Source organism: Mixophyes fleayi, chromosome 5 (genome assembly GCF_038048845.1).
Source record: "Mixophyes fleayi isolate aMixFle1 chromosome 5, aMixFle1.hap1, whole genome shotgun sequence".
Classification (NCBI taxonomy): Eukaryota; Metazoa; Chordata; class Amphibia; order Anura; family Limnodynastidae; genus Mixophyes; species Mixophyes fleayi.
In genome coordinates, this window is record NC_134406.1 from 232731051 (window position 1) to 232741846 (window position 10796).

The window sequence follows — 10796 nt, forward strand, 5'->3', positions numbered from 1 at the left end:
CGTGGTACATAAATGACAGCAATGCCCAATAATCACCCAGTTGAAATAAAATTTAATTTAATGGCAAGAAATGAATGTACATTGAAGGTAAGGTATAGGGGAATACAATACTTTTCGATAGGTTTTGTATAAAATGTATCACTTTCATCCAGAAACTCAAAGTTCACATTGACAGAGTGTCATCATTACTATTACCACTCATTAGTGTGCAGGTTATACTGTGCATGCAATAACCAATCTAGATTGGTAATAACTAACCCTAGGTAGCAGGAGTGATGTCTTTCCTGTGAAATATAACCCTATATTTGGGGAGCAGAGATTCCATCAAAAAAGAGCTCTGTGATGGAATGTAGCACTATCAGAGAAGGTAAAATACACCTGGATAGGAGGATCATCTATCTATATCACAAGCACACACTACAGATTATTTACTCAACAAGAAATAAACACATAGAAATTGAAACAGTTTCCGTTGTTGGAACAATCGGACTCTCTCGGCACAGAGGAGCAGTGACAGAGAGCACACGTTGGTGTAAAAACAACCAAACATTTGTCCGCCGCATCGGTCTTACAATACAGAGCTTGCAGCAAGTGCTGTGATCTGTGACTGTGCCAAGTGCTCAAGTGGAATCTTATTTCACCAGCACAAGGCCAGCATACAAATCACTGATTGGCTTAGTTTTTCTGTATATGCAAATACCAGCAAGACAACATTCCTAATAATCTGGTATGATCGCAAAGCGTTACAACACTGCATGGAGACAACCTCAGTGTATGAAGCCACCAATACACAAAATGCAGATCTGCACACCAACTGTGTCTGATTAAAGTTCTACAAGCACTTCCCTAGCAGGACAGGCGGCCCCCAGAGATGTGAGAGATCATGGTTGAACTATAAGCACAGCATTTATTTCATGAATACTAATCAGTTCAGCAATACACAGCACTAGATCTTTATTAAATGTCAAACAATAGATTTACTTGTTCTCTGTGTGTTAAAACGGAAAATAACTGCAAATACCTTTACTACTCTAATGTGTCTCAAGTTACATCCAAATGAAAAAAAATCCCCAGTAGTATTTCTGTGTCAGCCATACAAATGTGTATACTTATGATAGCATGTAAGTATTTGGCAGTTTAACAGTGTTAGTAGTAAATGCTAAAGTCACGTTACCCTATTTATAAACAATATAATAATGTAATGAAGTGCCATACACACCGATACTACATAGACTGTTCTGAACACATGCAAAAGTTGCAGTTTCCATATGAAATATGACTATATACAGATCAGCCTGCCGCTGACAACTTGGCTTACTTTAGAGGATAGCAGGTTTTAAGCTTATATTAATTATTATTCTTCCACCTGCCCTGCTCTCACTATCCCTAAATAAATGCACTACATTGGTTCACCCCCCCTTGAACACTGCTGTCCTTATTGTAAGTAGTGGGAGAGACAGGCGGGGGGTTTCCTTGGCCCACCCCCTGGTGGGGACATACAAGTTTGCTTCAAAGCGAGAGATTTCCTGAAAAGATCTGGGTAGTGGTATGGAGGCAATAATTACAAGTGAACCTAATCTCAACGCGTTTTTCCCCCCTGGCTCACTCCCCACCACGGGTTACAAGTATACAAGAAAAAAAAATGCATTTTTTGCATTACCTATAACTAGAATTCAGTGAAAATGGTAATACATTCTTAAAGGAATACAGATTTATAAACCAATCTGATGACAGCAAGAATGTTTGTTTTCAAAATAGAGATATAATCGGTTTACTACTGTGAAAAAAATAGATTAGTTGCAAAATAATGATTAGGAGCATAGATGTATTTATCAATAGATCGATAGTCATTAGAGCATACTTTACACTGTAGGCAACTTAGCTGCCGCATAAGGCTACACCTTTGATCCATTTATAAAACTACTCACCCCATAGTGAACAGGGAGCCAACAGAACATAGGAATCATTCACCTAATATTATATGAACTCTCGGGGGTAAATGTATTAAGCTGAGAGTTTTCCGGCGGGTTTGCAAAACCAATCAGATTCTAGCTATCATTTATTTAGTACATTCTACAAAATAACTAGAATCCGATTGGTTGCTATAGGCAACATCTCACCTTTTCAAACCCGCCGGAAAACTCTCAGCTTGATGCATGTACCCCCTGGTGTACATGGGCTTTTTAGCATGTGGAGGACAAATTATGAGCGGTCAAAAGTAGTTCATGTGCAATTATCCATTTTATAATATTGTCATGTAACCCTAGGGTTGATTTAGCATACAGAACAATCATCCCCATGCTTCGGCAAGTTAGCACTCTGATGACGTGCGGGAAGCAGAGAGCTTTTCAAAAGGATCCAAGGCGCTTTCCACCACCATTAACAATTTTAAACCAATCATCAAAACATGGTTCTCTCTTACAATTCAGTATAACATTCTATTACGAGTTTGCTATTTTTCAGAACAAATTCAGAGTAACAATCAAGCATTTAGAATTAATAACTCTTCCTTCTACTATTACAACATTCTGAGCCATCTTTTCATCCTACAAGGAGAGCGTTGACATTCGACAGCTCTCTTATGAATTGGTTTTATGCAGGAATCCAACAGTTCCTCTGCTTCTTGTATATACTACAACATTCTAAACATGAAGTACGCTGCTCCTGTCAATTATTTTACTGTAGTGTAGAAATAATAGACATGTATATTAAGAGGGCAGAAAAACAATTACTTCCCCAGAGATGTAATGCTTACCATTTTCTTTATTCAGCAAACAGATCAAAATAAATAAATTCAGCTGGCTGCCTTACAGAAATAGAAAGCAAACAAAAACACGTTTGTCTGAAGCACGACGTCTAAAAAATCCCCAACAATTCATTCACTTTCCACATATAGAAAGCAACTGGATGTCTGGATTACAATAACTAACTGTAGATGCCCAGATAACCAAGATCAATCTAAAAGGTAAAACATACACAGAGCAGGATTTACTTGCATGTATTCTGTAGAGATAAAAAGTATTTAGCGCTCAACAGAACACTTTCACATAGTTGCAAATAAATCACCATAACAAGACAAAATATTTGCATGAACAGATCATGTTCCGTGTATCCTGTGTGCCTCATGCCTCAGTGAGGTCAATAGTTCCTACTAAACTTGCATTTTCAGGAATAAGGTTTAAGTCCATAAAATCGCTGCATACGCGATTTACGGACAATTCCAGGATGGGTGAAAGGGCAGAGCCACTCACAGAGCGGGTTACATCTTATAGCTCTTCAACAGAGAACAATGCAGAAACTAGGTCATTATTTTACAGCATTAGTAGCCCCAATGAAGGTAATCTAAATCAAACTAGCAGAATAAACTATTATAATAGGCATCGACATCTCTAACATACATGACTAGCTTACAGTAGCATCATAGTCCAGTTATGTGTATCACAGATATTACCAATGTGTGATTCAGAAAAAAAGTACTATATAATATTTATTGTAGTTATTAAATAACCTATAATAACATTTGAGTATACTGAAAAATACTTACAATAATATAATATACCAAAGTAGAACAGTTCATAAAAAAGCCTTTTAGGATATCCATTTATGATGCCAACACATGCTGCAATATTGATCGCTGTGTGTTACCGATTGTGCCAACGAGAACTGGATACAATTCCCGTTAGGCAAATGTGTTGATAGATAGATATATCTCTATCTACCTATCAATCTATCAATCTATCTATCTCTGGTGAAGAATTGAGACAAACTCTCATTCAAGACAGCAGTCCTACCTAAATAAAGATGTCCAAATGTCCATTACACTTAAAATACAAACAGCTACTTATAATGTTAACAAATTTGTATATAAAAAGTTTGAGATTTGTGATCATGAGGGAACATTTTTATCCAACGCACAGGAGACTTCCTGTGAGTAACCCCACTGAAGGACACAGTTGTCAGACACTTTTAGCCCCCCTTTGATTTTAAACAAAAAAAAACACATGGTACATCAGACATAATATAGAAGGCACCAGGAATGTAAATACAATCTTTAATACCTAATGATCTATAAAGCTACAGAACTTTAATATACGTATTTGTTAATATTATTAGTTGCTTTTTTGTATGAGGCAACTAATGTTTTAGAGGTTTAATGGGCCAAAATATCACACTAATTTAATTTTTGTTGAAATGAGGCACCAAATATGCTCTACCTGTAACATGAGTAAACATTTTACCCATAATCCTTATGTGTAGCAGTTGGCAGCACAAAGTCCTCAGCAAAGTTGCAAACATGTAGTCTTTTGTTAGAGGTTTAAAAAGAGCCCCAGCTTTCCTGCTGCCAGAGAGATCTATGCTGAATGAAGGAGAACGTTCAGCGTCCAGTTATACCTACAAAAAAGGAGGACAATTCCTCCCAAAGCAAGGAGGAAACCATTGTAATTCTAAAATAAAAACAGCAAAATTCACTTTTATTAGTAACCAATGTATACACGTCGGTATTCGCTTTGTCGCTAGATTATAATACAGCGTTAAATTTCATAACCTATGTGGGAAAAAGCTGGGACGAAATTGGAGGGACAATATTGCATAACTTCAAATATTAATGTAAATGTGCAGCAAAGGCTGTATTATTCCTTATACTGTAGTGTGGCTCCTAATAAGGTCACTACTAAACAGTTACTTTTTATTTTAACTTCACTGCTCTTCAATAGCATCCGTGCAATCAACCAAAATTCATAATACACAAGTAACAATGACAGGACACAACCTCTTGCTAGTATATTTATTCAGCGATATATAGCTGCTTACTTTGCATAATAAATAAACAGAACAGTGTCCCCCAAAGTCAAATTACCATATATAATTGCAGCCTGTTTTCCTGAGAATACCAACATCTACAATCAAGCATCTGACAAGTGAAAGATTCTTCAGTCATACATTATATATTAATACTGCAATAGTAATATAGCTGTGAGATACCCATATGCTACCATCACAGCCACAGAACACTCAGACTAGAGCGAACGCACACTGAACAGGTAGCCTAGGTAACGGGGGGAGAGGAGCACAGTAAACACTATAACATTATGTAAGAGCCTTGTAGGCAAGTAAAGCAGAGTCGAGTGGGAACCACAGGAGACAATAAGACCCCTGGATGATATAATAAGCTGTACAATTGTCAGAGATAAGCTCAGATTTATTTATCAGAATTTAGATTTGGGCACTGCGCTTAGCACGTACTGCAGAAGAATAGGTTATGTAGTCAATAAATGAATTCTAACCTGGATTGTGTGTGAGCATAAACGGATCAAAATCTTAATTCCATCTAATTGCAGGCAGGGCATAACAGTAGATACAGTCTATCTGCATGCGAGGGACAACAATATGAATGTTTGTAGCGCACACACCCATTAAAGGGCTTTAGGAAGCCAAGAGAGAAAAAAAACACTTTCCTCACAAGAGACAACATGAGAAAAGCATTTTCGCTTCTCATCTTCTGATAGTTATTTATCAACATTACATTTAGCTGCACTAAACCAAATCAAACAAGAGGCTGTTTGCTTTCATTGTCTAACTTGCCCTACACCAGGGGTCCTTAACCATTTCTGTGCCATGGACAGTTTTGACATTCTGGCGAATGCCCATGGAGACCCTCTTGTAGTCTGCACACCGATCCGCATCAGATATATGAAAATATCTGATATCTATCGGTGACAAAGTCTCAGGTACTGCTAATATACTGTGTTTTGTTGCCTACATTCATAATTGAAGCATATGCCACATTTCAGATGGAGGTTATGGAAAATAAAGATGCATTTTTTTCCTTTCTAGTTCACGGACCCCCTGAAATCCAGGTTAGGAACTAAACACTATGAAGGAGGTATTCACCATTTCATCCAGGACAGTTTGTGTGTCCAGCTTGTCCCATTGCAGCCCTGTTACTACTAAGTTCCTAATTTATCTGTAACCATGTTACTCTTTGTGAGTCTGCAAATTATGCACATAGAAGTCATGAAATCTGTAGCTCTTCTGCCTTGCCAGGGCACACTGCTTTACAGCATCACAAACCTCACACCGCTACACAATGTACCATAACTCACATTCTAAACACCTGAAGGCTGGACCAGAAGTAACACGTCCTTCTCCAGCCTTCTGAAAGCAAACTAAACATTTAAATCGCAGAAAATAATCACTTTATTGGCTAATCACTTCAAAAGGATTTATATTTGCCAAGTTATGACACTTTTACTACTTCTATTTAGAGGGTAAAGTGCTGTTAGCATCAGCTCTGCTACCTGCATATATGAACCAGTGTGTCCAAGTCTGCACCATCATTCTGCTACGTACCTTTGGATCTTAACTGTTTTGCAGCCTTGCACAGGGATATAGCTCTATAGCTCCATCTGTACTGTTAGTATCTTTATTACAGATCATGGCAGAACGACAGCAGTGGTACAGATCGGACTAAGGGGCAGATAGAGGGGGGAGAAGCTAAGAGGATTTGAGTTGGGCTAATTGCAGCCACATGTACAGGTTACACCACCATCAGGACGTATACACAAACTGTGCTGCTGCCACTACAAGCAAACAAAGGGGGGAATAACCCCTTGTATGACAAACATACATTATATGTCCCCAGGCACTGCTAACACAGTGCCTACAGAAAGTGAAGCTTTATACGTAGAGTGGTATAAATATAAAAGATGTGCCTTCTTCTCGGCTGCGTGGATTTAAGCTGCGAGCTAACGTGCCAATGTCACTGAGTTGATTGGGAGAGATGGGCCCCACCTCCTACATCTGCCTCTAGATTCACATTACAGGGTGCAGAGCCTGTAGGAAGAGGAGGGGGGATGGGGGAGCCACCAGATCACGCCTGCCTTATGTAATCATGTCTTGCTGCAGGCCAGCAAATAACAGGTTAAGCCCAGCTTACATACAGCAAAGGCAGAACTCACTTTACACCTCTGACTTCTTCGCTCTTACGCCTATCAGAGAGAGAATACATTAACTGGGGTCTGATTGTATAATTTATGCTATTTGCTTGCTTTGCACCCTTATAAACGTTAGAGTTTTCTTCCAAGACTAGAAGGAAGGAGAGAAGCTTCTTCCCGTTTTATTTCTGGGGAAACAGCATTTTCACAGAATGAAGTTCATCAACTGACTGTATATCTGTCAACCCAATCTACCCAAATATACAATGACACAACATACATTACTAATGGAGGAAACATTTATACTATACTGGATAACAAGATCTTTTTCAGCCTTAGCAACTCGCATTGTATAGGTTTTAGCTTAAAAGTTAGTGTCCTACATTTTATTCCATAGCATCTATTTCAGAAAGCCATCACTTAGCCAAGGGAAACATCACAGAATTGTTTATTAAAGAGATCCGGTCACGTTCTAGGCTTTGAAGCAGCTGCTGTTCAGAAAAAAATCGGCCAGATTCCAGAACCAATGGATCTTTACAAGATGTCACAGAAAATAGGGATCGTCAACCTATAGCACATACACACAACTTATTCATAGAGGCTTATTCACCCCCCCTCTTATAGTGCCAAGAAGGAAGATTACAGTGTGAATGAAGCTATAAACAAGTTGAACATTCAAAAATTTGCACTTTGCAGTAATTTAATAATGGCCATTTGTCATTATTGCTATTTTATGACACAACAGGGCAGCAAACCCCGGATATTTGGTGAAGAGAGGCATACTTTCATAGTTAATTGAATTTCTCCTCCCGTTTCAGCAGGCATTTCCTGCTTAAAGTTAGTGATATCAATATGCACCAAAGAATGAGGAAACCGATTCCACAGACATTGCAGCATAGAGAAAAGAGAGAATGAACATATGCTAGAAAGAGACAGTAACTTAAAAGGGGTTCTCTGCCTTCAGAAGATCCTCTCTCCAAAATCAATGTTACTCCAAATAGAGGAGTCAGGTGGGGATTACCTTATATAAGACACCCACAGATACCACAAATTTGCCATCTGTAATGTCAGCAAAACGGGAGGAGAAAATTATTTATGAAAATAAGATTATTATTTTTTTTAAACAAATACTGAAGTTGTGTTTGTATTGTTGTACCAGTATATATTGTATGTATATGTGTATGTTAGGGAATTTAGACTGTAAGCTTCTATGGGGCAGGGACTGTGAGTGAGTTCTCTGTACAGTGCTGCGGAATTAGTGGTGCTATATAAATAGCTGCAGGCGATTTATTAATCAACAATGGTGACAGGATGGACTTACTCTGCCACCCAGTGTGTGTGGTGTGCACGGGGGAGTTACTTGAGGTTCCGCATCACTCCTACTGGTGTAATCAACCACCATGTCCCCTCAACCAGTCCTTTTCATTCACTTTCCTTGCATGTGAATCAGCCTGGAGGCCCTACGTCTGGGCTCCCAAACTACGTCCACAAAGTGGCTCCAGGAGGTTAGGCCAGAGCTCTGCGTTTGATATGGTGCATTGTGCCCTGAAATCTCCAAGGTGCAATTCACCAGCAAAATCTACTAAAATCCTGCCAGCGCTACAGGGAAGGGGTCCGTGTGGGGAGGGGCCTGGTTACAACAGCCCACACTCCACTTCTGCAGGGATTAAGAGTCTCCTACATAGAGCTACTGTACATAAGGCACTGCCTTCTCTCGTTTACAGAGTGGGGAAGGAATGCAAACACCTGGGACCTGCCAAATCCCCACTGGGCCACCAGATGTGAGTGATAATCTACTTTTATCACATTCAAAGCATTCTACTAGGCCAGAGGTGGGCAAACCAGTCCTCAAGGGCCAACAACAGTTCATGTTTTTAGGATTTCTGTCTGTAGAAACAGCTGGGATAATTACTGACCCAGCCAAATAGATTAACTCAGCTGTGCATGATTAAAGAAATCCTAAAAACATGAACTGTTGATGGCCCTTGAGGACTGGTTTGCCCACCTATGTACTAGGTACTGATTGTAGGGCACTGCACAAAGACCATTAGGGACAAACCATTATTGGTACAAAAAGCTTTCAACATCAATATATACAGCGATATAAAAAGAAAAAAAATCATGTCTCACATCCGTGTGGGGTGCTGGGAAGTGGGGCCAGGCCACAGTGACAAATGATTGAATTACTGCAAAATTTAACATTTGAACGCTCAACTTTGCACTCACACTGCAATCTCAGTGTCATACTTGGGGAGGGGGTTTCATTTAAGGTAATGATGGGGACTCTGATCCAGGACACCCACCAAAATGCTATATCATGGGTAAAATAAAATAAAAATGGTACATATACTTAATACACTTCACAACTGGAAGAATCAAGTGCTTGTCAGCACTCACCATGCACAAACCCATAAAATGCTATGAACGTACTTACCAACTGAAACAAACTGCATCAAAAACTGACATGCCTATTTTACACATTATAAAGACAAAACAATTACTTTCCATCAGCTACTAAACTACCTCCAACATAAATGAATAACGAGTGGGTGTGTACGTATCATTCACACCCAAAGGATGCTACATAAAAGGTTAGGCTTATTATAAAAAAGGTATCCAAATTGGAGGGTGTGTAATACTGTATGAATACCTCACCCAACCCTGATATTAGTATCGTTGCTTGTTTCAGTCCCTCTAAACAGGTCTGTCACATTCAGTGTGGACTACTGATCACAACATACCACCACAGAGCGTAGTTAAGTAGTAAAATAAAAAATTTTAATAAAAAAGCAGGAATAATAATGTCTCAAAAAGAGAAATGAACTCCTAGTAGGCGACAGGGGCCTGATGATTTAATATGTTAGAATCATATATTGCTGACCACAGACCAGAAGCCAAGTATTCATAGTCCTAACATGTACTGCTTGACATAATAGGTTTTATGGAGGCCAGTTATAGAGAGACAGAGTCCCAACCCTCTGGACTACAGTTTAAGAATATATTACAGGTTGTCTGATCTGTATCACCCCAGACTGAGTTTGTTAGTGCAAATGTTTATCATTTATTAGTAATTCAATTTGAAAATTCAAACGCGGTACTACTCAGACTGCAATAATTATGCAATAATCTGATGCAGAACAATTAATGTAACATATCTACAACCACTGGAATAAATACACAAGGAATCGATGGCTATTGGGTAAATGAGGCCCGGTGTCCAAGAGGCAACACAATCCCAACAATGTGCCGTAGTCACACCACTTGTAACTACAACAAGGCTGCAATCTCTAGTACTAGCTCCGTCTACAGATTGGCTACCTTCAGTGTGTACTGCGTACTGGTGCACCTTAAATAGATGGCGCCCAGCAGGAAGGAACGGATTTGTCAAATTAAGGAATTCATGGGAGTAATGTATTTCATGTAATAGGAAGCTGCTGTGAATGAAGTTCTCTATTCCTTGCATACACAAATCAATGGTAATGTCTGTCCATATAAAATATCAATATCAACAAACTGATTCTTTTTTTTAAAAAAAATACAATCTAGTATATAGCTGGATGTTGAAAGAAATTGTAAAGGGAAAGGGGAAAAGTGGACAGACTAAAAAAATACAACAGTATTTCCGACTAATACATAACACTAAAAAGGTATATGCAACACAGAAACTGCAAATAAAGCTACTATAGAAAATACAAAAGGATGTCTTAATATAAATCATCTCATCTTTATCTATGCCAATACACAAGTCCTATAGACAACCAAAATGTACAAATATACACATAGGGCCTGATTCATTAAGGATCTTAACTTGAGAAACTTCTTATTTCAGTCTCCTGGACAAAACCATGTTACAATGCAAGG

At 38.7% G+C, this 10796-nt stretch overlaps 1 protein-coding gene across 3 annotated transcripts in view; it reads right to left on the reverse strand.

The window, feature by feature from the left end:
- Positions 1-10796, reverse strand: part of NCOA2 (nuclear receptor coactivator 2) — a 155916-nt gene that overhangs the window by 82876 nt on the left and 62244 nt on the right. The gene's annotated exons all lie outside the window — the stretch shown is intronic.